Source organism: Mirounga leonina, unplaced genomic scaffold (assembly GCF_011800145.1).
Source record: "Mirounga leonina isolate KUSES-001 unplaced genomic scaffold, KU_Mleo_1.0 Mir_165, whole genome shotgun sequence".
Taxonomy (NCBI): Eukaryota; Metazoa; Chordata; class Mammalia; order Carnivora; family Phocidae; genus Mirounga; species Mirounga leonina.
In genome coordinates this window covers 19,309,501-19,335,767 of record NW_023270415.1, presented here as the reverse complement: position 1 = coordinate 19,335,767, position 26,267 = coordinate 19,309,501, and the positions used below count along the sequence as shown (strand labels likewise).

The window sequence follows — 26,267 nt, the reverse complement described above, 5'->3', positions numbered from 1 at the left end:
AGTAAGTAAAGACAGGCATAGCTGCTTTGATGTCCATTCACTAAAGAATTAATTAATGAAAGCACATATGAGGGGCGCCTGGGTGGCTCAGTCGTTAAGCGTCTGCCTTCGGCTCAGTTCATGATCCCAGGGTCCTGGGATCGAGTCCCACATCGGGCTCCCTGCTCGGCGGGAAGCCTGCTTCTCCCTCTCCCACTCCCCCTGTTTGTGTTCCCTCTCTCGCTGTGTCTCTCTCTGTCAAATAAATAAATAAAATCTTAAAAAAAAAAAAAAAAAGCACATCTGAATGAATGGACATGAAATAATTTACCCCTTGCCAGATGGCCAGAAAAAGAAAGGCAGGTACAGAATAATTAAGGTTACTGTCCAAACTTACTATTTCTATCACAAATACAGCAAAAATCATAGTGTCCATTTTCTTTCACTGGTTATACAAATTATCTCAATTAATGTTTCCATAAACCTCTAAGTTTGGATATAATCTTAGCTGAATTTTAACAATGGAGAAACTGAGTCTCAAAGAGGTGAAGTAAATTCTCCAAGGTCAAGCAGCCAGAATATGAGGGAGCCTGGATTAAATCCCTGCTTGACTCAGCACCAATTCTCCCAGGGCTCACTAGATTATGGGACCCACAATCCCCCGCAGGTAAATTAAAATAGCCACGTCAGGAGACCTCATGTGGAGGCTGAAACAGAAACCAAATTATGTTCAGTTTATAAATTTGATTTCCAAAGTTCCTAGCCCTGCTTTGGAAAAGGATGTCACTCCCTCATATCTTTGAGCACAGAAATCAAATAGGTCTCTTCTGTTTAAGGCTACTTGATTTTGATTGTATGGACTTTTTCCTGAAATGAGTAAAAAGCACAGAATTTGAGTAACCTCTTATATCTGTAACAGAATATTGCTTACAGAAGAAAATGCTCTGAAAATCCTGTCCTCTTATCCTAATTATAGCATGTAAGTTAAGACCACATTAAAGAGCACAATACAAATGAGTACCTACTTTCAGCTAACGAATTCCAACAATTACCAGGGGCAGACCAAAGTCTGCCTGGTTAGCATACTACTCACTAGTTTCACCTAGAAAATGTAGGAAATGGGCACCCATGTGAAAGACTTTTCACCATCTGAGGAATTTAGATACTTAAAAGGGTTACCCTGTTTTCATCCAAAATTATTGTACTACTACTACAGAGAGGAATACAGGAGCTTATAAAGGTTTAGGAGATAGGATACATCCCAAACCCTGAAACAGTCTTCAGAAATCTTTTAAAAACAATGTACTAATGAATTCAAAGTAGCATAAAAATCTTCTTTGAAGCTGACCAATGGAGTTAATAATGATAATAATTATCCTAAGCATTCATTCTCCAGAAAGCTAACTGTTCCTTTCATGATGTTAAATGTGAGTTTTACCCCCACAGAAACACCATTAATTAAAGAAATTAATAGGCAAGCTAGAGACAGGGAAAAAAATATCTGTCATACATATGTCTGACAAAGGACCCTTATGTAGAATATACAAATACTTACAAATCAATAATAAAAAAAAAGAAATACTATACAATTTTCTGATGGGTAAACATTTGAACAAAAAGAAGATACAGAAATGTCAATAAACATTTGAAAGAGCACCTTAGATCATTAGTAATCAGGAACAATCAAATTAAAATGAGAATAAGATACACTAATACCATGAACTAAAATTATAAAGACTAACAATACCAAGTGTTGGGGAGAATGTGGTTTGATCTGGGACTACGAAAGACACTCTAAAAATAAGTTAAAGTGCCAATCCTCAATTATCTTCAAGCTAGCAATTTACATCATAGCCTGTCTGTGATACATATTAGTGAAGATAAAAAAAAATTAAAACCAATAATAAAAGGGTTTATTAAGAAAATGTTATGCATTATACTAATTATAAGGAATCTAAGCATGAAAAGCCATGTAAATTCTATCCGGTAGCTTTACGATAACTCTAAAACGTATACTTCCATTATCTGTAAAACTTTATTATGGATCATTATGTATGGAGGGCAGACAATATAGAGAGAACACCAAGTAATTCGTCTAAAAGGAGAAGAGAAACCTACGGGCAGGGGGGAAGGGAAGAAAAGAGGAAAGAAAAGAAAAAAGATAAAAGGAAACAGAATTCTTCCCCTCGAAATGCTTAAAATTTAGTTTTAGGCTAGAATTATACACCTATCAAATTATATTTAAATTGTATAGGTCTCCTTAGCATAAACTGTCTTCTAGGGTCTAACCCCTGTGTCCTATCCAGGCACAGCTCCTCCTTTTAACGTGTCCTGGGTTTTATACTGCCTGACACATGGCACGAGCTCCATAAATGTGTGTTAACTCATTCATTACCTGGACTTCATGGTGAGCGGTTCTCCTGAATGCTGAGTCAGCAAAGGTGGCTAGCGACGCAAGTCTCAAAGGCCAGGATTAAATCTGTCTCCCTGATTCTCTCATAGAATCTAGCCCAGAATCTCACACATAATAGATGTGTAACAAAGACATGTTAAACTCATTGGGTATAACTATTTCATTTTGAATTCAAATTTTCCAACAACTGCTTAGTATACGATTTTATGTAAATAACTCATAATCATCTGTATTATTTTCTTCAAGTACAGGAAGATACTGCATTCAAGACTTAAGAGAAACAATTAGTTGACATCAAAAGGCGGTAATGGGTGAAAGAATCTCCTCCCTTCTCTACCAGAAAACTTAGAATAATGCATTCAGTAACCATATTAAGGCAACTCCAACTGATTTTTGTTCTAGTATCTATTCCAGTGTGAAATACCTGTCAAATGCAAACAAGAGGATTCCTGGGCTGCGCTTATGCAGGTTTTCTCCTCCACCTGCTTGATGACCATTGCCACATGTTTTTGAGACAGTAAGTGTGGTCTATAGCCTTGGAACAGAAGAAAGCATGGTCTGGCTTGCATTAGACATATGCTTTAACCAGTGGAATCACCCAGGACCAGATGATAGTAGATGAGCAATAATCAGTTTAAAATTATATAAAATTGCTACACATCATTCCTACAGAACTTAATTTAGCTTTTTAAATATTATATCTCAGCCATTTATCATCTTAAAGTCATACTCTAATTCCAATCATTTCCTCCTTCAATCACCAGTGTCATTGATAACGGCATCCACCACTCTATATAAATTCAATCCATCCTTCAGGGCCTAGATCAAAGCCCACTTTCTTCATGATTTCCTCCAATCCTTTGGCCCATATATTTTTTTCTTAATTAGATCACCAATAGAATTTACTGGATAAAATGCTCAATAAGTAGCTACTGAACTGAAGTAGTAATTCTAAATTTGCAAGCAGTAGTTGTTGGACATAGTATTCTTTCTAAGAAACTAGAACTATAAATACAAATTGAACATTTCATCTTCAATCATATGATTACAAATGGATGTTATCCGGAAAAAAAAACACAGTCCAATAAAATATGCTGTCCGGTCAGAAAGTAGAGTTGAAGCATGGCATTAATTTGAGAACCTACCTGTATTTAAAAGAAACAGAATTCTTAAACAATAGACCACCTCTCTCTAAATACTTATAAATCTAGAACAAATTTTAATAATTATTTCATCATTAAAAGAGAAAAACAGAACATTTTGAAATCCTCTTATAAACTCAAGCCAAGGATAATTTCAAGCGGTTCAAGTTCTGAAATAAACAAACCATAATCTTTAAAACTTATTTTTTAAAATAAACAGTGCAATTTTTTCATGACTTTAGGTTTTCCAATAGAAATGTGTTCATCTAAAGTTTTTCCTTAAGAATAACTAATTACATTGCCCCTGTTTTTCTAAGGTTCCCGTTATGACCCCCTACATCCTCTGAAAGAACTCAGTTTGGTTCCTCTAACAAGAAGACAGTTCCTATTATGTTCAGATGAATAACCCAAACTAATGGAATCCGAACCGTTGCTATAGAGGCTACGAAAAATAAGCTTTTGACTGTTTCTAAATCAAAGGGCTATCATTCAAGTCCCATGGTTATACTGCCGTTAATAATGACGTTTCTTACAAAACACTGCACTGTTTTAAGAATGTCTAAACTATTATGCTATATTAGAACATTAAGGAAGAAATCTGTGTCTTAAAAAATTGCTTATAATTAATGTTCCTTAATCTTAGATGTTATTTAAAAAGCCTTAATATCTGATCAAATCAGATTTGAAGCAATGTTCCTTAAATTATAAAACACTCTATTTTTCCAAGTTCTTAAATACTTCTCAGCTTATATGTTTGTTGATGAATAAATACTAAGAAAATGTTCATCATACTTCTCATGTGAGACTAATTAATGCACATGCACAAAAATGAGAAATTTACACATGAAAATAGAGCAAAACCAGGATATTAAGTTGGTTGGTGGGCAGGTTGTATCTTAACACCTGTGTTGAACCACAGAGTTAACAACAACAAAAAAAAACTGGACAGATGTCCTTGATATGACCTTCAGATCAATATGACATTCCTGCACCTGCAGCTTAGTTTAGCGTCACAAAGACAGTCTATACCAGTTCCAGAAGAGTAACACAAAGAGCTTGTGTAGATCAATGTAGGTCCTGTCTGTGGAAAGACCAGTCCCTACCCAAAAGAATCTACATGCTTTCGGGCGCCTGGGTGGCTCAGTTGGTTAAGAATCTACATGCTTTCTTTTCAAAAAGCTTAATGCATTGCTTGTACTACCTTTTCAGTATCTCTGTCCTTGACCAGGGCTTTCCTTAGCGAGAAAGAAAAACAGTGAAGACAGTATAATTTGTAATAGAGGTTTGCTATGTTTAAAAGCCGAGAAAGATTCATATTAAAAATTCCAGATTTTCTAGAGTACCTCTTAAAAAATCAGACGTCCTGACTATACTCAGAGCCACACACCTGCCTGGCAGCAATTGGCTAGAGCTGAGTGGTGCTGCCCTCCTTGGGCTCCCCGGTCTTCACCTCTCCCTAGTGTCTACCCCTGAGCGGCTTTGGCCATTTTTGTTCCCTGCCTTACCCCATGAGCATTTTATCTGAACCCTTTGGTATGAAGGTTTAAGCATGTGAACTCTGCAGTTAGACTACCTGGATTTAAATCCTAACACTTAGTAGTTGTATGACCTTGGGCATATTACTTTCTTCCCTCTTTCTGCTCTTTTGTTTTCTCCTTGTAAAGTCATAATAATTTTAACTACTTTGTAGAGTTGGTGGGGAAATTAAATATAATTTGGACATCAAGTACATGGCCCATAGTGAATCCATAAATGTACTTATTGTTAAGAAAAACACAGACACACACAAGTAGGGCTAGATTAAACTCCCTCTATTCCACTGCATTAGGTGTATGGAGCTATCGCCTCTGGGAGGCTTTCAGCCTTAGGCCAAGGGAGCCCAGCCCACAGCCCCGGTAGCATGATCTGGGTAGGCTGCTGGGGACCTTGAACGAGGAGGATTCAGTGCTGAAACTCAGTGCATTGTGTCAGTTATGGCTGGCATTCTCCTCGAAGGCCCATGACGGCTTTTATACCTAGCTACACATTACAGCCACCTGGGGAGAGTTTAAAAACAAAAGAAAACAATGCCCAAGCCCTACACCAAACCAAGCAAATCAAATCTATTGGAGTGGATCTAGATATATCTTTAAAGCTCCCTAGGTGATTCTAATGTACATGCAGGCTTGAGAACCACTGTCCCGTGGCACAGATAGCACCAGCCCTCCCCAGCCACTGACAAGATTCTCGAAAGATCCACGACAGAGGTTCACATTTTTAAAAATGAACAGCTTAGGAAGCATTAAAATCCAGAAATTACTGATTCATCTGGCAGAAAATATTCATTTTGTAAACATGTCTGCATTTTGGATTAAGCTGAGTTACATTTTTTTTTTTAAATATGGAGGTCATTGTTTACAAATGTGATATTTCTTAAAGTGTATCCCCACACAAGTGATTTTAAATGCCTGTTTAAGTGCATTCCACGGCCTGAGGGACAATAATTTTGAATCTTCAGAAGGTGACTGAATTTAGCAGTACCACGTCAAATAATTAAAGATTGACAGATAAAGCTATTTTTACTTAATAGTGAGACAACTTTAAATTGCTCTGAAGAAGTCATAGCTTTCTACTTAAAAATGGCAAAATCATCAATAGTTTTGCAGGAAATATAGAGCAACATTATTAAAACGTTGCTAATATACATGTGAGTTCTATGCTAATTTGGCTAAACAGTTCAAATGCTTGTCAAACTACATTTTATGGAAAATAAAATATCAGTATTATTCTTTAGTAGTCTATATTTAATAAGATCTGGAAATTTTTAATTATTAGACTATCTAAGATATAGATGTTTTTAAAACACACTTAAAGATCATTCTTAGGCAAAACTTAGGTAGAGGGATAACTAATTTTGGAAAAATCTATTTGGAGGAAATCGAATATTCTTTGCAGTCACTAAATTAGAATGCCACATGTATTTAAATGTAAATTTAGACGTGCCCCACTTATTTTAGTATGAATCTTTTAAATCAAATATTAGCATTTTTTAAATTTCTTTTTCCATATCCGTATCTCATTTACTAATCTTCCTCTCCTTTCCCCCAAATAAGGTCACAAACCCAGACGGCTATAGGACAGGGAAATCACACAAAACAGCAAAGTGGTGGCAGGCAGTCAGGTCCCCAGGCCCGGGCCACAAAACAGCAGCCCGGAAATCTGGTCCATGCACATGATGTTTGTTCCGCATTTTTAAAATTTGGAAAACCCAGATAAAAATCCAGAATTACAGCTCATTCTGGAAAAGCAGGAGCTCCTGGAACACTGGGGTCACACTCCTTAGCAATAGTTGGCTGGACATGAGTATCGCTGCCCCTTTGGATGGGGCACAGGCTACCTCCACCTGGCCAGCTATCACCACCTGCTTGTTATGTATACATATCCTGCCTACCTTCCGGAAGCTTCTGAGTTTCCAACTTTCTCACAAAAGGATAAACTAATCAAGTAAGAGACCCCTAACTCAGGCCAAAGACTCCACAACTAAGGTGGGGGACTAGAAGACGAAAAGCGAGTGGCGGGCAACAACCCTGGGAAACAAAGAAGACAGGCAAAGTCTCATATATATATTTTGGGCACTTGGGAGATGGTGTGGTTCAACGGAAAGAGAAGAGTCGGGAACACCTGTGCTTGAATTATGGGCTCTACCACTATCACTGGCAGGACCTTGGGTGGTAGCTTGCTCTCCGTGGACAATGGGGCTATCAATCTCTCTCTGAAGAGGACAGTGGTGAAGACTCACTAGGGTGATGAGTGCACTGTATCACGCACATGACAGGGCTTAGGAGACTTAGGGAGTGGTAGGGGAAAGAACATGGGACTTTTGGTAGAGAAATAGGGCTTCAAATCCCAGTTGCACCCCATCAGCTCCATGAGCTTCAGTTTCTTCCTTGGAAGCAACATTCCCGAAGTAACGACAGAATCATTGCCAGGAGAATGTCTGCTATGGAGTGCATTCACTCTCACCAAACCTCTATCATCATCAATCCTACTGCTCTGACTCTAGTCCTAGTTCCACTCCAGGGGGAGGTTGGGGAGAGCTGGCTAGAACTGAAGGGAGGCAGATGCTAGGTGGCTGTGGACTCTATAACATTTTAGAAATTAAAAGAATGGGAAGAGAGACAATCCAAAACCATAGGACTAGAAGGCAGAAGTGTTCAAATATTTTCCGTGGTATCAGGATGAGGCATCCATGATGTGAGGAGGCAAAACATGAACGGGAAGATGGGGGTTGGTCATTCAAATTGAAAAAGTATCTTTGAGTACCTGCTATTCTGCCTTATGGGGACAGCAAAGACCCGAGGTGTATGTATGTACATGGGAGTATTCACATGTATACACAAGCACACACACACACACACACACACAATTTCTGGTTCTCCAAAATTCCCAATGAGGAAGACAGACACATTCACAAATACCTAATATGAGGCTTGCCTTAGTAAATAACAGTCTAGAAAGAAGGATTATCAGAGTTATAGGGAAGGGAGAAATCAAATGCTGGTGGGGGGATCCTGGACAGATACTTAGAAAAGGTGGAGTTTGAGCATCACAGACCGAGAAGGGTTTCCAAAAGGAGGAAGAAATGGGGTATCGGGCATTTCTCGCAAAGGGAACTACCTCAGGCCAGACCCAGAGGCAGAAGCTACCAGATCTATTTGGGGATAGTCAGTCCAGTGCATGAGATGGGGGCTTGGGGAAACAAGGCAGGAGATGAAACTGAAATGTACCTGGAGAGGAACTGTCAGTCTGTGACTTCATTCTGGACACATTCAGTAACTGAATCTTTGTTCCCAATGCACACAGCTTGCCCCAGAGAGAGAGAACCCCAGAATCCCTGCAGAAGTACACTGGGTTGGAAAGAAATAATAAGTATCCTAAAGGTGCCGAGCCAGTACAAAGAAAAAGAATCGGGCTTTAAGATGCCGATAGTGGCTCTGAATTGATCTATTTAGCATTTCTAGCCAACGTCTTGCTAGCTTAACTTCCAGGGAATGTTGACCAGCTTTATATAGTTCTGGAAAGATGAAGATATTGATAATAAAACAAGAGCAAACATAAACATATCAGAAATGACTTTGGTTTCAGTGAATTCTAAACTCTGACACATTATCTCTATTCCCCTGACCAGAGCTGGAAAGGTCACAGGGTCACTTGAAGTTCCCAACCTTGCTGTTCTTCTCGGCCCCCAGGTTGCTGGCACCGTGTCCTACAACTTCATAAGGTGCCAGGAATACATGATACAAAGTCAAACCTCTGCATTTAGAAGGTTACAGAAGGACAGAAGTGATATAAATGGAAGTCAATGACTTAAACCCAGTGAGATAAATCAATGCTCCATGAAGTGTTACAGAGAGTTCAGAGACCAATCCAACTCTTGCATCTACATGCTTCCTGCATGCTCAGGCAGCATGGTGTACTGGCAAAGAGCAGAAGCTCGATCGTAAGACTTGGTTCAAATCCCAGCTGGGCCACTTACTAACTAGGTGACTCTGGGCAATTGCTTAATCTCTCTGTGCCTCAATGTCCCAACCCTAAGAAAGGGAGAATAAGAGTGCCTACCTCATGGGATTACTGTGAGAATTAAAAGAATTTACATACACGGTGCACTTTAATCCTGTGCCTTGCACACTAAATTATTTTCATTAGTATAACCTGATTAGCCCAAAAGAGATCCTAGAAAAATATGTTAATCTTTTTTGCATTTCTCCCATCTCCAGTCAAAAGAAGCATTATGAAAATGAACTTTTCTCTCAATACGCGTTTGCCAACCAAGTGAAATTAACCTTGAATTTCCATCTCCCAAGTGACAGCTGCCTGAGATCTTTCCACCACGACATGAGTCTTCCTATTTACACAGCTTCCTGAAAGCCTCCAGTAGAGCTGTTCCCTGATAGAAACCTCATGGTCCTGATAACAGAATTAAAGATACAGCATCATTCTGGATATTTCTGGGGGGCACCACTGGTTGTATGCGGGGTTGGGGCAGCAAAACACTCCAGATAAATGGTGGACCTCACGACCAGCCAAGCCCAAATGCCCTGCCCGAACATCGCTCTCAAACTGCACCCCTACAGCCTGGCTACCCCTCTCTCTTCCAAATATCTGGCCATGCCAGGGACGAGAGTCTCCTTCCTAATTCCCCTTCAGCCCCCTACATTTAGCAGCCCTCCCCGGGATTCCCTGCTTCTGGTTTCGGGATTCTCAGGCTTCACTGCTTAGCAGTGAGAGGCCTGGTGTTTCAGAGTAAAAAGTTGTCTTCCCATCCCTGACAATAAGAAAATTAAGTTTTGTCTGTGCACAAGTAAGTCATCACACAGATAAGCTGCTCTAATCTTGGCATTTAGATCCAAAGTGAAGTACCTCCTCAATAACTCATCAGATTTTTAAAAAGATGACTTGGTAATATCCATTGCAAATATGTTCGCATCAATGGTCGGCATAATCTAAAAACTGCATGTGTTCAAATTAAAGCAAACATGGCCAGTGGAATTAATATTTATAACATAATGTCCAAAAATTAGAAATAATCCTTAATCAGAGGGAAAAAAATCAAATTTCCCACGATACTACTTCTTTACCAAAAGCATCCCTTTTATTCTCATCCCTCTAAATCAAAATCTGTTAATTAGCTTGGCAGCGAAGCTGACCAAATGCTGATGAGTGTTCAGGATGCTATTGTGTTTGGCTTTGAAAACAAGTCATGATTAGGAAATCAACATGGGAAGCATACTTCAAACATCCAAAAGCATTTTCTCTGCCTAGCAACTGGCAAGAACTTGGTGTGTTTTCTCTGCTTCTATGTCATGTTGCTCTGGTCACTGGAACTATGTGGTGGCTGCAAAAGGAAAGAAAAAAAAAAACAAAAAAACTTCTGCACTGAAACAGCAGCACAAATTTAGCCTGAAAGCTGCTGTGTGGGGACCTGTGCGACTGGGCTCCGTGCCTGCCAGTTCCTTGCCAAGGAAAGGCCGGGGTGGTGGGGCCCCTCCCGCTCGCAGCCCTTGGTTTCCTCCTTGCCCCACAGGGCAGCTAGGGACCTTCAGCATTTCCTCTTCTGGGATGGCTGGGAATTGGCTGTTTTTATGAAATGAACATGACCTAGAAAAGCATTCAGCAAGATCTGCTCATGCACTTGAAAGAGTCCTCAGCTGTACTTCCCATCATAACGTGTTTGAGCTCCTGTTTATTAAAGCACAGCTTGAACCAGAGGCCATGTAAGTCTTCCAGGTGAACAGCAACAGATCTTTGGCATGGAATCACCACAACTCCTGGCTTGCACTTCTACACGGGAAGTCAGAGAGATTAATTTCTTATAAACTACCAGAAGTAGTTAAATGAAACTGGCAGTAATGACTGTATTTAATCAGGCATACACTAATGAAACTACACATACACAGATATGTATCTATGCCTATCAGTATCACACAGTGACACCATGCTCTGGACCAAGTCCAAAATCTTGGAAATTCAATATCACCACATCTTGTCTTAAAATGCTTTGCTGTTCAGTTAAAAAAAACATAGTCCAATGGTTATTTATTAAAAACTATGTGCCTGACACTGAGCTAGCTTCTAAGGAATCAATGACAAATCAATCATGATCTCATGGGTTTATGATCCAGTAGAGGACACTGATACATATGAAAATATTTGCAATAAAGTGTGTTCCATATAAATTTATTTTCAATGTTCAGAAGTAGATGAAGTATCAGATCTTTCTGAGGATGGAAAGGGTAATATGGAAAGACTTTACTAAGAAGCTGATGCTTTAGAGGAGGGTCCTAAAGAATGGATAGAAATTCTTCAAGTAGACAGAGGAGAAAAACACTTAAGACCGGGAGAACAGCAGGGGTGCTTGAGTGGCTCAGTTGTTAAGCAACTGCCTTCGGCTCAGGTCATGATCTTGGAGTCCCAGGATTGAGTCCCACATCGGGATCCCAGCTCAGCAGGGAGTCTGCTTCTCCCTCTGCCCTCCCCTCTCTCATGCTCTCTCTCTCAAATAAATAAATAAAATCTTAAAAAAAAAGATAGGGAGAACAGCAGGAACAGGAACAAAGGCACGATGACACACATTCCCAGACAGAGCAGGACTGAGCACAGAGGTACACGGATGCCCTCCTTTACACGTATTAACTGAATCTTCAAAACAATCCTATGACTTAGGCACTAATACCATCCCCGTCTTACAGTTTTGAAAGTTGAAGGAGATAAAATCAAGAACCTCTTCGGTAATTACAAGGCTTCAATCCAGACCGCGTGGATGCAGAGCCCACATCCCTAATAACCACTGAGGAGGCACACAATAACATTTAATGGGTTATCAAAGAGTGAATAAACAAACAAAAACCTAACTTGTATTTCTGAAGCATAAAATCCAAGGGGTCTGGCAGAAGGGAGAGGACAGGGAAAGACTGCTGCTAGAAATCTGATAGGGGAGGGATCTCGGAGGGCCGAGGCCAGCTTCACTGCTTGAAACTCCTGTGGACATTCTAGGTGAGGGACCATGGTCAGCTTTGTGTATAGAAGGTTCACAATCAGGGGCGCCTGGGTGGCTCAGTCGTTAAGCGTCTGCCTTCCGTTCAGGTCACGATCCCAGGGTCCTGGGATCGAGTCCCACATTGGGCTCCCTGCTCAGCGGGAAGCCTGCTTCTCCCACTCCCCCTGCTTGTGTTCCCTCTCTCACTGTGTCTCTCTCTGTCAAATAAATAAATAAAATCTTTAAAAAAAAAAAAAAGAAGGTTCACAATCATACTTGAATCAAGAATGGAGGCAGGACGTCAGTGAGGCAGCTATTACAATAACTCAGGTATGAGACTCTAAACCAAGTCACAGCGAGGATGGAGAGATGGTAGGTATTGCAAAGCGTGTGCACATTCAAGCGTCACTGCACCAGCATGGCTGGGCAATGCAAGGGAGCATCAGCATCCACGCATCTGTGCAACTGAGTCAGTTAAAGGGAGCATTTAGTCTTTTTTGCATGAAAGCCCTTTGGGGCCAGAGTGAAACAAAGTTTGTTTCCTCCACCATTGATTCATAATCATCGGTATGTAGATAGATACCCGATTCAGAATCTGTTTTCATTAATGTTTGTTTTTAAAGAAGTACACAAACTTAAAATTTTAGGAATTAGCATATCTGCTTTAAAAAAACAAACTCTATGGTCTACATAAAGTAAATGTTCAGCAGATGCCTTGCAGTATTGTCTAAAAGGATTGGGGGAAAAAAAGGGATAAAAATGAAAACTTAATAATGAGCCTCAATTCAAATAAAGACTTGAGTACCTGCCTACCAAAACTGAGGTATTCCAAGAAACACCACAAAAAAGATGCTAAAGGCCAGGCCAAAACTGAGCTTCAGGTCCTCTGGAGAGTACACAAGTAACCACTACATAAGACAGGAAATAAGAAGCAAGTAAGAACGTTCTCGGTGGGGGGGGTACGAGGTTGGGGGGACATAATCCCATCCTAGTTTGAGGACCAGAAAAAGTTTTATAAAGTAAGTAGCATTTTAGACGGTGTTGAGAGTTGTGTACCTGAGGAAGGATCTATAGAGCCCAAATATTGTATGCTGTTCTTGTACATAAATACGTAAATCTATTCATGTGATCATCAACCGCCACCTGGCTCTCTACCAAGCTCCCAAACGGAATGATAGGTATATTTTTATTTAACATATATATATTTCCCCCTGTAAAGAATGAAGATTCTAATATTTTTCCATATTTCTTTTGCTAACCGTCCCAGTCCCCACCCCCACCCAGTGCGTCTCGGGGAAAATGCTGCAGGGCAAACAGCATGAGCTTTGGAACACAGTAAAGATTAAAATACGATGGCAAACTTGTATTAAGCATCTACTATGTACTCAACACATTTAACCCTCACCTACGTGGCAGCCACTACCACTATCCACACCTTAGATGGGGGAACGGAGGCATGGAGACATGTAACTCCCCGAAGTGACACAGCTGGCAAATGTTGCAGCTGGACTCAATCTAGTCAATCCTTTCTTTGTTCATTGATAAAAGAAGGGATAGAGAATAAACTCCACCACCCAAGTTCGTCGTGATGACTAAGTCAGATAGCGTGTATAAAGTACCCAGCTGAGAATCGGGCACTAGCAGGCATTTATTTCCTAATGGCTATAATTGTTATTTCATCTCAATTTAGTAACTAGGTCATTTCCCACTCGTCAGATCTCCAATGAAAGCTCACACACAGCCCTACCGCATGCCCAGGGCTCCCTGGCATCAGGGCTCCTAAATGCATCCAGCTGAGGCCATCTGGTTCGCATACATCTTAAGGCTATCAAGAGTGCCGTATTCTACGTTCTCAGACATCTTCTAATGACGTTGAAGGTCATTAGTCAAAATGCCTACAAATCACAGCATTCCTGACAGGTTGGCACCCATCACAGCTTGAACACTCCCGATACACAGAGAACTCATTATCTTGGAGGTATTTATTCCAAAGTTGTTTACTTCCCTATTGTCAATGAAAATCATTAGAAAGATCATAAAACTAAATTTCATCATGGAACTAAATCTACTCCTCGGACTTCCAGTTAGTGGTTGTTGCCTTCCCTCTAGATAATTCTTGCTTTCAACAACTGTCTTGTCTCCTTTATTCAATAGGAGGGTCGATTAGCTTCAGTTTCATTGTCTCTTTTGCCTGCAATATTCTTCCCAGACCGTTCACCGCCCTGGTTACCTTCCCTGGCCATTCTCTTCTCTGTAATTATCTCTAAAAATATAGCCTCCAGAACAAAGTGAAATGCTCTGATGGAGGGTAGAGAGACACTGTCACCTGTCTTTACCCACATCTTTCTGGTAAGACCACATTTGCTTTTCTAACAGTCTTCTAATACTGTTCTTTTCTTTTAGGCACTTGTTTAAAACACATAACATCTTTTTCCCAATAATGGTAGAATTGCAGAAATTTGGATTTATGCCTTTAAATTTTACTTTCTCCCTTTCAGGCCAGCACATCTCCCTACCGTAATCATTCTGCTGCCTGCTTCTGTTATCAGGCTTAACACAACACACTAACATCTACCTATTCCATCCAGTTGCCCTCTGTGATTTCACCCAGGTCGATGAAGGGAGACGAAGAAATAAAGAAAACCATGCTCACTGCTCTATGGCACTTTAATGGAGGCTTCCTTCCACCTCATCTGTAGCATCTCTACTTTGGGAATGACCACCAGATTACTTATTGCTCTGAGAATATGCTGGGGTTTTTCTCCCATTTGTCCTTTTTATGTTTTTTGGAAAACTCAATCCTATTCCCTTTGCTGATCAAAGGCCTACTTTTTATTCAATTCCTGCCAATTGTACAAAGGGTTACCAGTTCCCATATTACTGCACTGTTCCAAGATTTTAAAAAGGAGGGGGACGCTCTGGGGAAAGGCTGTGCTTTTCATGTCTGGCAGTGGGAATGGTAACTTTCCTCATCCCAAGTCTTCTCCTCTCTTCTTCATCCCAGTGTGCCTTAAGCTCTAATGGCACTTAACATTGTTTCCTGAACATGCCAAACCTCTTTCATCTCTGCACCTCTGTATTACACTACTCCCTTTGCACACAAGATCTTTCCTTCCACTCTTCTGTTCAAATTCCTATACTTCCTTCATGTCTCACTTCCAATTTTATCTGCTGTGTAAAACTTCCTGGACTCCCTTAGGCAGAATGAGTTGCTCTGATCCTACTTTGCTCATGTTTACTGGATATTATATTGTATCTGTCTACATAACTGGTATTCCCAGTAGACTGTGATCTCCTCCAGGGAAGAGCCATGTCTCTGAAAATGGAAGGCCCAGAGTAATGTTTGCCTCACAAAAAACACTCAGTAAATGTTTGCTGAATAAATACATGAATGGGAAGATGCAAAAGACATCATGGCATTAAAAAAATACCAGGAATTAAAGGAACAAGGATAAACCAAGATAGAAAATGCATGGCATTTGTTCATAAACATATATATTTTAAGCTTGGTAGTTGAAAAGATTCTTTAATCTTTTTATATATCCTGATTCTTTAGAGTTAACAACCACAAACTATAAACCATCTGAAATTAATTTGAATCTCCATGTCACTCATTTTTTTTGTTCAAGAGCTATACTTTACCAAAAAAGAAAAAAAAAATGTCTGGCATATTGGAGTCAAGCTTTTCCATATGGTATTGGCACTTAAGTAAATTTGCTGGAGTGGAAAGTAATCAGACCTGGCCTATTTGGAATAGTTTTATCATTGCAATTTTTAAAGTAGTCTAAATGTTACAGCAAAGAAGCAAAGAACAAGAAAATTCCTCAAGTTGATTAGCTGTGAAGAAAAAAATATTGTAATTTTAGTACCCATTAATTTATACTACAGTAAATGATATGATGCAGCTCTAAAACATAACTCATCAAATAGAAAATATGTACTCTAAGACTGTTTTCAAGTTACACACACCAATATAATTTATTAGTTCTATCCTAACAAGTGATTCACTGAAGCTCAGAACCCTTAGGTATGATAATAGTACATAGAAACTTCAGTTGTTCATTAGTATCCTTTCTTTTATCATTATAAGAAAAAAGTAATTTTCTTTCTCATGCTATTTGTAAAACAATAAACAATAGCTCTGGGCAGATGAAATATTTTCCAACAAACTGCTATTTATTCAACAGGAATGTCTAATTAAAAAGATATTCCCTATTTTTTTGTACTTAAAGACTGGAGTACAAACTCCATGATTAATTTAGAACTTTTTTGGAGAAGTCACGTATACGCACTTTAAAATTTCTAAATGAACAATCAATGTATATCTCCTGAGTAATTAAACTATGAACTCTGCTTGGGAGGCATTATGATGAGAAAGAAAAACATATACACCCTAGTCATTATACTCTAAAATGGCATATAGGCTACCTGTAGTGACAAAACTAACGCAATGCAAGATAGCCATAAAACAACTCAAAACCACCCAACAGAAAGGTGTACCTACTTTTATCAAAGACATTTATAAGAATGTTAACAGCGAGACTATCCATATTCGTCAACAAAAGGAAACCACGCCAATGTCCATCAACAGTAGAACGGATAAATCGTGATACATTCACAGCATAGGATGCCATGTAGCTATAAAAAACTACAGGTAAATTGCACAAACTTAGTGATATGCAAAAGATACAAGACACAAAAGAGTTGACCCTTAACATGAGTTTGAAATGCATGGGTCTCCTTATAGATGCATTTTTTACAGTACAGTACTGTAACTATATTTTCTCTTTCTTGTGATTTTCTTTACCTTTTCTTTTCTCTAGCTTACTTTAGTGTAAGAATATAGTATATAATACATATAACACAAAATATGTATTAATCAACTGTTTATGTTATCAATAAGGCTTCCAGTCAACAGTAGGCTATTAGTAGGTATGTTTTGGGGGAGTCAAAAGTTATCCAGGATTTCTGACTGTGCTGAGGGTTGGTACCCCTAACCCCTGCATTGTTCAAGGATCAACTGTAACAGTAACAGAGAAATCCATTCACATAAAATCCAAAACCAGACAAAACTAATCCAAGGTGCTGGATGTGAGAGTGGTTGCTACCCTTGGAGAAGGCCCGTTACTGGAAGGGGATTCGAGAATGGCTTCCAAGGTGCTGGCAATATTGTTTCTTGATCTGGGTGCTAGTTACATGGTGTGTTCAGCTTGTGAAATTTATTGATGATTTACATGTTTCTGTATGCTATGTTTCAATTATCTGTCACTACATAACAAACTGCCAAAACTTAGTGGCTTAAAACCACCATTTGTTTTGCTCATGATTTCGTAGGTCAGGAATCTGTCAGGAGCTCAGCCAGACACTTCATCTCTACTACATGTGGCGTCGTCAGCTGGAGTAGCTGGAGGATCCACTGCTAAGATGACTTCATCCCTTCATCCCTCACATGTTTGGCCTGTCCCTCCCCTCCCCACCTCTTTCTCTCCCTCCACAGTGTTTCATACTTCAGGACCTCCCCACACGGCTCAAGCTTCTCACAGCATGGTGGTCTCAAACAGGCACACATCCTACATGCTGGCTGGTTTCAAGGTGAAGCATCACAAAAGCAAATCTTCCTTCAAGCTGCACAGCTTCTTATGACCTAGCTTAGGAGTCTTTGGTCAACAGCAACTTCGAGGGCCAGCCAGAGTCAAAGAAAGGGTGCTACAAAGGTGTGACCACTGGGAGGTATGGTTCCTTGGGGAGACAACTTTGGGAACCAGCTGCAGCAGTGCATTATTATTTAATCAAACACTTAAAAATATATGAGAAACAATTCACGTATTCATTTCACAAAAAACAGTTACTGAATTCCTGATAAATACTGAGAATATTCAATGAATAAGATATGGTTGAAAAGATATAATTACATACTAAAATATAATACTTAGGCACTGCTTCCCTGCCCTACCTATCGATAATAATATCCATCCAATAGTTTGTTCAATTCCATTGCCATCATCTTTTCCGATATTTAGTTTATTCAGACTATTATGTACTTGGAAATGTAAGAGATAAAAAAAAAAGATGTAAATAAATTTGTTTCCCTTTAAATGCATTTGTTCATTCATTCATTCTCTAGGTTCACTATAGGATTGGCAGTGCATTTAGAATTAATTATAGAAAATAAAAATAGGAGAAAGGCACAGTTTCTCCTTACAGATACTTGGAGAAAACACAATGAATAAGACATGGAGACAGAAAAGTACAGGCTATGCGCAGGTAACATCGACCAGATCTATCAGTTCATTTGTTCTAGTTCAAAAGACTAGGAGGCTCCAACCAGAAGAGGCCATGAGTTTGGAGTGGTTCTCAGGAAGTCACTGTGAACCAGGATACATTTTTTAGAGATAGAAGGATAAAGTAAAAGCCATACATTCATTAGGAAATTTAATTTCTAAGAACTGCAGGAAAAATTGGGAGAAAATAAAAGCAAAAACCAGTTGAAAGAGCTCCAGAAAGAGGAACAAAGGTGGAGACCAGGGAGTGGCAGAAGACATACCCAGGAGCAAAGGAATCAGGGGTGGTTCTGAGATGTAGCAATTAAGATACAACAGACACTGGATGTGAACACAATAACTGTCCATTTTTATACCTGTTTCTACAACTAACTTAATATCCAATTGTTTATCCCCTTACATGAAGAGGATAGTAAAATTGAAAGAGACCTAAGCAATAAATGGATTTGAAACAATTATTATTATTATTTATTTATTTATTTATTTTTTAGATTTTATTTATTTGACAGAGAGAGAGCTAGCAAGAGCAGGAACACAAGCAAGGGGAGTGGGAAAGGGACAAGCAGGCCTCCCACGGAGCAGGGAGCCCGATGCGGGGCTCGATCCCAGGACCCCGGGATCATAACCCGAGCCGAAGGCAGACGCTTAATGACTGAGCCACCCAGGCGCCCCTGAAACAATTATTTTAAAAATGGCATTGTTATATTATCTCTGATTAAAACTGTCATAACTATTCACTGCAGTAAAAGCTAAGTCACTTCTTTGTATTAGTTTTGTACAACCAGTCCCAAACAAATTCTCAGAATTTGCATGATTAGTAATAGGAATATTTTGTCAACCTCACAGTTGGCCAACTACACTATTTTAATCTACTATAAAAACAATTTTTAAAAAATCAACTCCCTTTCATTCATCTTTTTGTTATTCTTTATATGGGAAAATTAATTCCAAAACTTAATAAAATAGAATATTTCTGGGTAAGATTTTAGCTAACTGATCTCATGCCATATTCTAAGATATATCTGTTAAAATATAAAATATATATATTTATATAGACACATGTATTAAATATATTTTTAGAACATTACATAAAAATGCTCATAAATTTATACCTTCAAAATGTATACCTTTTACTTTTTCAATCTAATAATTATGCTTTTTCTTCTTAACCAAGGTACTAGCAAAATTCTTTTTCAACAGTTTAAGTCCAGAGTAGTATCACAAAAGCAACTCTCAGAGAAGAGCTTTCAAACATGAGGTTCCTAGAATTTGAATTATTTTAAGAAAGCTGTTTATCAGAGCACAGCAAAACAAATTTTAGTAATTGACCTTTTCTCCAATTGTTCAATCTGTTCTAAGTGCAGAAAGGTAAATTTGTAAGTACAATTTTATTATTCAGAGAACATTTTCTTGATTACCTATAGCATATATTACAATCAGACATTAAGATCCTTAACACCTACTATGTAACAGACATAGGCTAGGTTCTATGGAAAATATAAAGAAAAAAATGGGTTAAGCTTTACAGTAAGTGAAAGCACTTTGAAAGAACTGAGCCCAGGTGGCTCAGTTGTTAAATGTCTGCCTTCGGCTCAGGTCATGATCCCAGGGTCCTGGGATCGAGCCCCGCATCGGGCTCCCCGCTTGCTAGGAAGCCTGCTTCTCCCTCTCCCACTCCCCCGCTTGTGTTCCCTCTCTAGCTGTCTCTCTCTCTGTCAAATAAATAAATAAAAATCTTTAAAAAAAAAAAAAAGAAAAGAAAAAGCACTGCACTTGACATTTATCCTTAGGTCCCACTTCTATTTCACATTTAACTCTCATTATCTGTGCGTTCTGAGGCTCTTACTAATATTACTGAGCCCAAATGTAAAATATCTGATTTGCTTTATTATCAGGCATAAATACAAAAATGATTTGTAAACTGTGATGTCCAGACAAATAATTACTACAAAAACCATATAAATGGTGATGCAAGACAAGTAGCATTGAAATGATGAAATTTGTGATATGAACAAAACAGTTGGAGGTGATGAAAGGCAAGAGTGGTATGGGATGTCTTTACAGAAATGTGATAGCTGAATCAAGTCTTACAAGGCAAGTGGAATATGGATATTCAAGAAGAGGGGAAAAGTTATCCCAGTAGAAAGAATAGCATAAGCAGAGGCAATCAGGTAAGTCAGCAAGATATTTGATTGGATTACTTGAGAACCAAACTAACCCTATAGGAGAGATTCCTTAGGGGTAGCCATGGTAAGTGTGGACAAATATGGTAAGGAGCTTTTTATAAAGGTTCTAGAATGTCAACTTGAGAAATTAGGATGTGTGAGCCTCAAGGAGGTGAGGTCTGTCTGTGACAAAAAGTAAATAAATAAAAAATAAAAAGAGGAAAATACTATTTTAGGAAATGGGCATGTTTGTTGGATGGTTATCACTCTGCCCACTATGTCATTGTTACATCTCCCCTGAACAAAGGGAGATCAATTCATTAAATAAGTGGTAGAATCAAGGGCACATTTAGAAATGTCTAAAGACAATTAGAAGAGGGAATCACTAGGGCATTGAGACTGGTTTGAGAGGGAATAAAAGATAAGAAGACAAAGATGACACTGAGCCTTCCAGTTTAGGAGATTGGAAAATGCCAATTACAGAAAGGCAGTAGGGCCAAAGAGAGGGAAAATAATGACAGAATTGGAGGCAAAAGTGAAACATACAGTGCAATGTCCTGTATGTAGAAGACATGACTTTGGGATTCAAGATCTTAATTGGAGCGATATATTTGACTTTAGTTTTATTTATGTAAAGGTAATTGTAGAGGCCATGATAAGTTGATAAATTTACTAAAAAGACAAATAAAATTTGTGTAAAAAAGGGAATGAAAAGCCAAGAATGAGAGCTGGAAGCAAAGGGGGAAATTACAGAGTTTCATCAATGAACCCAAGGGATGCCACACAAGGAGGAAATTTCAAAAAACTAACATTGATGAGCAATGTCAAATGTCACAGGGAAGCAAAAGGAGATCCAACTGGGACAGAGTTAAAAGATATGGTTAAAAGATGGTCATGGGAAAACGTTCGGAGTCTTTCTTCTGAAAAGAAGGGTCAAGAAGCCAGGTTGGGAAAGGCTTCAAAGAGGTCAAGGAAGCAGTCAATGCAACAGTAAATACATACAACAGTGTGGTCAAGGAGTCTGAAAGCATTGCGAGAGAATTTCCACAGCAGCTATAAGAGGCAATGCGATCCACAGGAGGTTTCACTCATATTTTTCAACACAAAAGACCTGCCTAATCTGATAGTGTAAGGTAATTCCATAGAAAGATATAAACTAAAGTGACACTTTTACTGCTTCTTCATATATAGTAATAGCCTATGTTCTGGGGAGATCACCAGTGGACTTCATTTACAAGAATTATGGCAACTGGAAATCAAACTACTACTATTACAGCCAAAAGCAAGGGCATTGAGCCTCTCACAACGGTGAACTTTAATTATATGTTTGGAGATAGGGATGGGCTGAAAACAAAACCAAATCATTAAGGACATCACATCAAACAAGCGGCTTCACATAAATCAGTTTCTTCCATTTCAAATCTCCCTTGGTATACATATGCTTATGTTCACAAATTGGTACTTAGAAAATAACCTTCCATATCTCATCACAACAAAGGACTTTGGAAAATATATCAGTCCCCTATGGGAATCCTCTTAAGACTTTAAAATATTAATTTCTACAACATCCTTATTTCCCAAAGTTGTATACTGCCTTTCCCACATCAAAAGCACTTTCCACTAATCACTGTTGTCTTACTGCATGGCTCAGACACATGGAAAACAATTAGTTGACTGCTTTCTAAGACAAATCGAAAGTTTAACAGTATCTTTTCCACTACAGTATTTCTCAGTAATTTTAAAAAGTATTATTGGTTAATCACTGAATGACTCTTATAAATGCAGTCTCCCAGCTAATTTCATTTCTCTTTAGCTTCTTCTTCAGTGTCTATTTGCTTTTTAGTTTTGAGTTAATTTTGTCACTGTGTCCCTTCTCATTATTCATTTTATTATCAGTATCTACTTTGTTAAACCCTTAACATTTATAGATCAGACTCAAGTTTGTAGCCCTTTACTAGTTTTCTAATACCTTTCCAATACATTGTGAATGTTTTAAGAACTTTTCTCAACAAAGGGTTTAAAAAAATATGGATATGCCTTACTATGATATTGAGTATGAGTCACACGAATCCATTCAAAAACATTCATGAACATCTACTATGTGCTAAGCATTGTTTTAGAGGTTGCACAAACAGCCATAAACAAACAGTCATGAATCCCTTCCCTTTCCTAATGAGCTCACTTTCTAGTGGGAGAAAAAGCAGATGTAACAAACAAGATAATTGAGGTATTTAGTAAGTTAGCAGGTGCTTTAGAGAAATTAAAGCAGTAAAGGTAGATGAGGAGTGTTGGGATGAAAAGGGAAGAGATACAACTTGGTATACAGTGGTCAGGGTGGGCCTCACTGAGAAGTAGCATCTGAGCAAAGATCCAAAGAAAGTAAAGGACCTGGCCATGATTGAGGATCAGCAAAGGGGTGACTGTGATCAGAGGAAGGCAAGTGGAAGAATAGCAGGAAATGAAACTGAGAGGTAACAGAAGAGTGCAGATCACAAGGCCTCACAGGCCATTAGAGGGACCTTGGCTTTTACTCTGAAGGAGATGAAAAGTATTTGGAGGGCTTAAACCAAAAAAATGAAATGCTTTGACATGCTCACAAAGAATCACCCCAGCTACCCTGGTTGCAGGGATCCAGGGAAACCAAGCAGGAAGCTGCTATATCAGGATAACAGTAGTGGACAGAGGTAGTGAAAAATGGTTAAAGTTTGAATTTTTTTAAGTTTTTATTTTAATTCCAGTTAATTAACATACAGTGTTATTTTAGTTTCAGGTGTGCAATATAGTGATTCAACACTTCCATACATCGGGGAGCCTGGGTGCCTTCAGTTCAGGTCATGATCCCAGGGTCCTGGGATCAAGCCCCACATGGGGCTCTCTGCTCAGCGGGAGCCTGCTTCTCCCTCTCCCTCTGCCACTGCCCCTGCTTATGCTCTCTCTCTCTCTCTCTGCCAAATAAATAAATAAAATCTTAAAAAAACAAAACAAAACACTTCCATACATCACCCAGTGCTCACCACAGCAATTGCACTCCTTAATACCCATCACCTGTTTCCCCCCACCTCACCTCTGGTAACCTCCCCTCTGGTAACCATCAGTTTGTTCTCTATCGTTAAGTCTATTTCTTGGTTTCTTTCTCTCTCTCTCTCTCTCTCTCTCTCCCTCTTTTTTATCCCCCTTTGCTCATTTGTTTTGTTTCTTAAATTCCACATATGAGTGAAATCATACAGTATTTGTCTTTCCCTGACTGACTTATTTCGTTTAGCATTAATACTCTCTAGCTCCATACATGTCTGTGCAAATGGCAAGATTTAATTTTTTATGGCTGAGTAATATTCCTGTGTGTGTGTGTGTGTGTGTGTATACATATACCACTTCTTCTTTATCCATTCATCAACCAATAGACACTTGGGCTGCTTCCATATCCTGGCATTGATAAATAATGCTGCTATAAACATAGGGGTACATGTATCCCTTTTGAATTAGTATATTTCTATTCTTTGGGTAAATACTCAGTAGTGTGATTGCTGAATTATAGGGTAGTTCTACTTTTAACTTTCTGAGGAACCTCCATACACTTTTCCACAGTGTTTGCACCACTTTGCATTCCTACCAACAGTGCAAGAAGTTTCCTTTTTCTCCACATCCTCACCAACACCTGCTGTTTCTTCTGTTATTGATTTTAGCCATTCTGACAGGTCTGAGGTGATATCCCATTCCGATTTTGATTTGCATTTCCCTGATGATGAGGGATGTTGAATATCTTTTCATGTGTCTGTTGGCCATTCAGATGTCTTCTTTAGAGAAATGCCTGTTCCTGTCTTCTGCCCATTTCTCATTGGATTATTTGGTTTTTGGTGTTGAGCCGTATAGTTCTTAATACATTCTGGATACTAAGCCTTCATCAGATATGCCATTTGCAAATATCTTTTTCCATTCAGTAGGTTCCTTTTCCATTCAGTAGGTTGTCTTTTAGTTTTATTGTTCCTTTGCTGTGCAGATGCATTTTATTTTGAGGAAGTCCCACTAGTTTATTTTTGCTTTTGCTTCCCTTGCCTCAGGAGACATATCTAGAAAAAAAGTTGCTATGGCCAATGTCAGAGCAATTATTGCCTGTGTTCTCTTTTAGGATTTTTGTGGTTTCAGATCTCACAAATAGGTCTTTACTCCATTTTTAGTTTATTTTGGGGTATGGTATAAGAAAGTGGTCCAATCTCATTCTTTTGCATGTAGCCGTCCAGTTTTCCCAACACCATTTGTTGTAGAGCCTTTTTCCCATTGCATATTGTTGCTTCCTTTGTCACAGAAGGATTTCTGGGCTTTCCATTCTGTTCCATTGATCTATGTTGTCTATTTTTTGGGCCAGTACCATACTGTTTTGATGACATAAGCTTTGTAAATAGGTTGAAATCTGGAATTATGATACCTCCAGCTTTGTTTCACTTTTTCATGATTGCTTTGGCTATTCAAAGTCTTTTGTGGTTCCATGAAAATTTTAGACTTGCTTGTTCTACTTCGCTGAAAACTTGTTGGTATTTTGATAGGGATTACATTATATGTGTAGAGTGCTTTGGGTAGTATAGACATTTTAACAGTATTTGTTCTTCTAATCCATGAGCATGGACTGTCTTTCCATGTCTTTGTGTCATCTTCAATTTCTTTTATCAATGTTTTATAGTTTTCAGAGTGTAGGTCTTCCACCTCTCTGGCTAGGTTTATTACTAGGTACCTTATTATTTTTGTTGGTGCAATTGTAAATGGGATTGTTTTCTTAATTTCTCTTTCAGTTCCTTCATTATTGGTATATAAAAATGCAATAGATTTCTGTACTTTGATTTATATCCTGCAACTTTACTGAATTCATTTATCCATTCTAGCAGTTTTTCAGTGGAGTCTTTAGGGTTTTCTATATATAATATCATGCCATCTGCAAATAGTGAAAGTTACACTTCTTCCTTACCAATCTGGATGACTTTTATTTCTTTTTTGTTGTCTGATTTCTGTGCCTAGGACTTCCAGTACTATATTGAATAAAAGTGGTGAAGGTGAACATCCTTGTCTTGTTCCTGACCTTAAGGGAAAAGCTCTCAGTTTTTCCCCATTAAGAATGATGTTAGCTGGGCGCCTGGGTGGCTCAGTTGGTTAAGCGACTGCCTTCGGCTCAGGTCATGATCCTGGAGTCCCAGGATCAAGTCCCGCATCGGGCTCCCTGCTCGGCAGGGAGTCTGCTTCTCCCTCTGACCCTCCTCCCTCTCATGCTCTCTGTCTCTCATTCTCTCTGTCTCAAATAAATAAATAAATAAATAAATCTTTAAAAAAAAAAAAAGAATGATGTTAGCTGTGGGTTTTTCACATATGGCCTTTATTATGTTGAGGTATGTTCCCTCTAAGCCTACTTTGTTGAGGGTTTTTCTCATGAATGTATGTAAAGTCTGGATATTTTTTTAAAAATAGAGCTAAAAGGATTTGCCACTATTAAATGTGATCAGTGAGAAAAGATTGAGTTGTTGTTTACTGACAGGAGTAAGATCTCAGAAAGATGAAGTTTGGCTGGGAGAAAGTGGAATGGGGTGAGGGGAGGTAATCAGCAGTTTGATTTTGGCCACGTTAAGTTTGAGACACTTATTAGACATCCATGGAGAGACACAGACATTCAAGACTGAAGTTCAGGGTGACCACCAAAGGAATAAATGTAAGTAGAGAAGAAAAGTGGTCAGGGCGATGAATTCTGTGTCTCTAGGATACATACCACGTGGCTCCAACAGCAACATATCA

General features: G+C 38.8%; 1 protein-coding gene across 6 annotated transcripts in view; it reads right to left on the bottom strand.

The window, feature by feature from the left end:
* PREX2 (phosphatidylinositol-3,4,5-trisphosphate dependent Rac exchange factor 2) overlaps positions 1 to 26,267 on the bottom strand; it is a 285,788-nt gene that overhangs the window by 237,525 nt on the left and 21,996 nt on the right. The window lies entirely within an intron of this gene.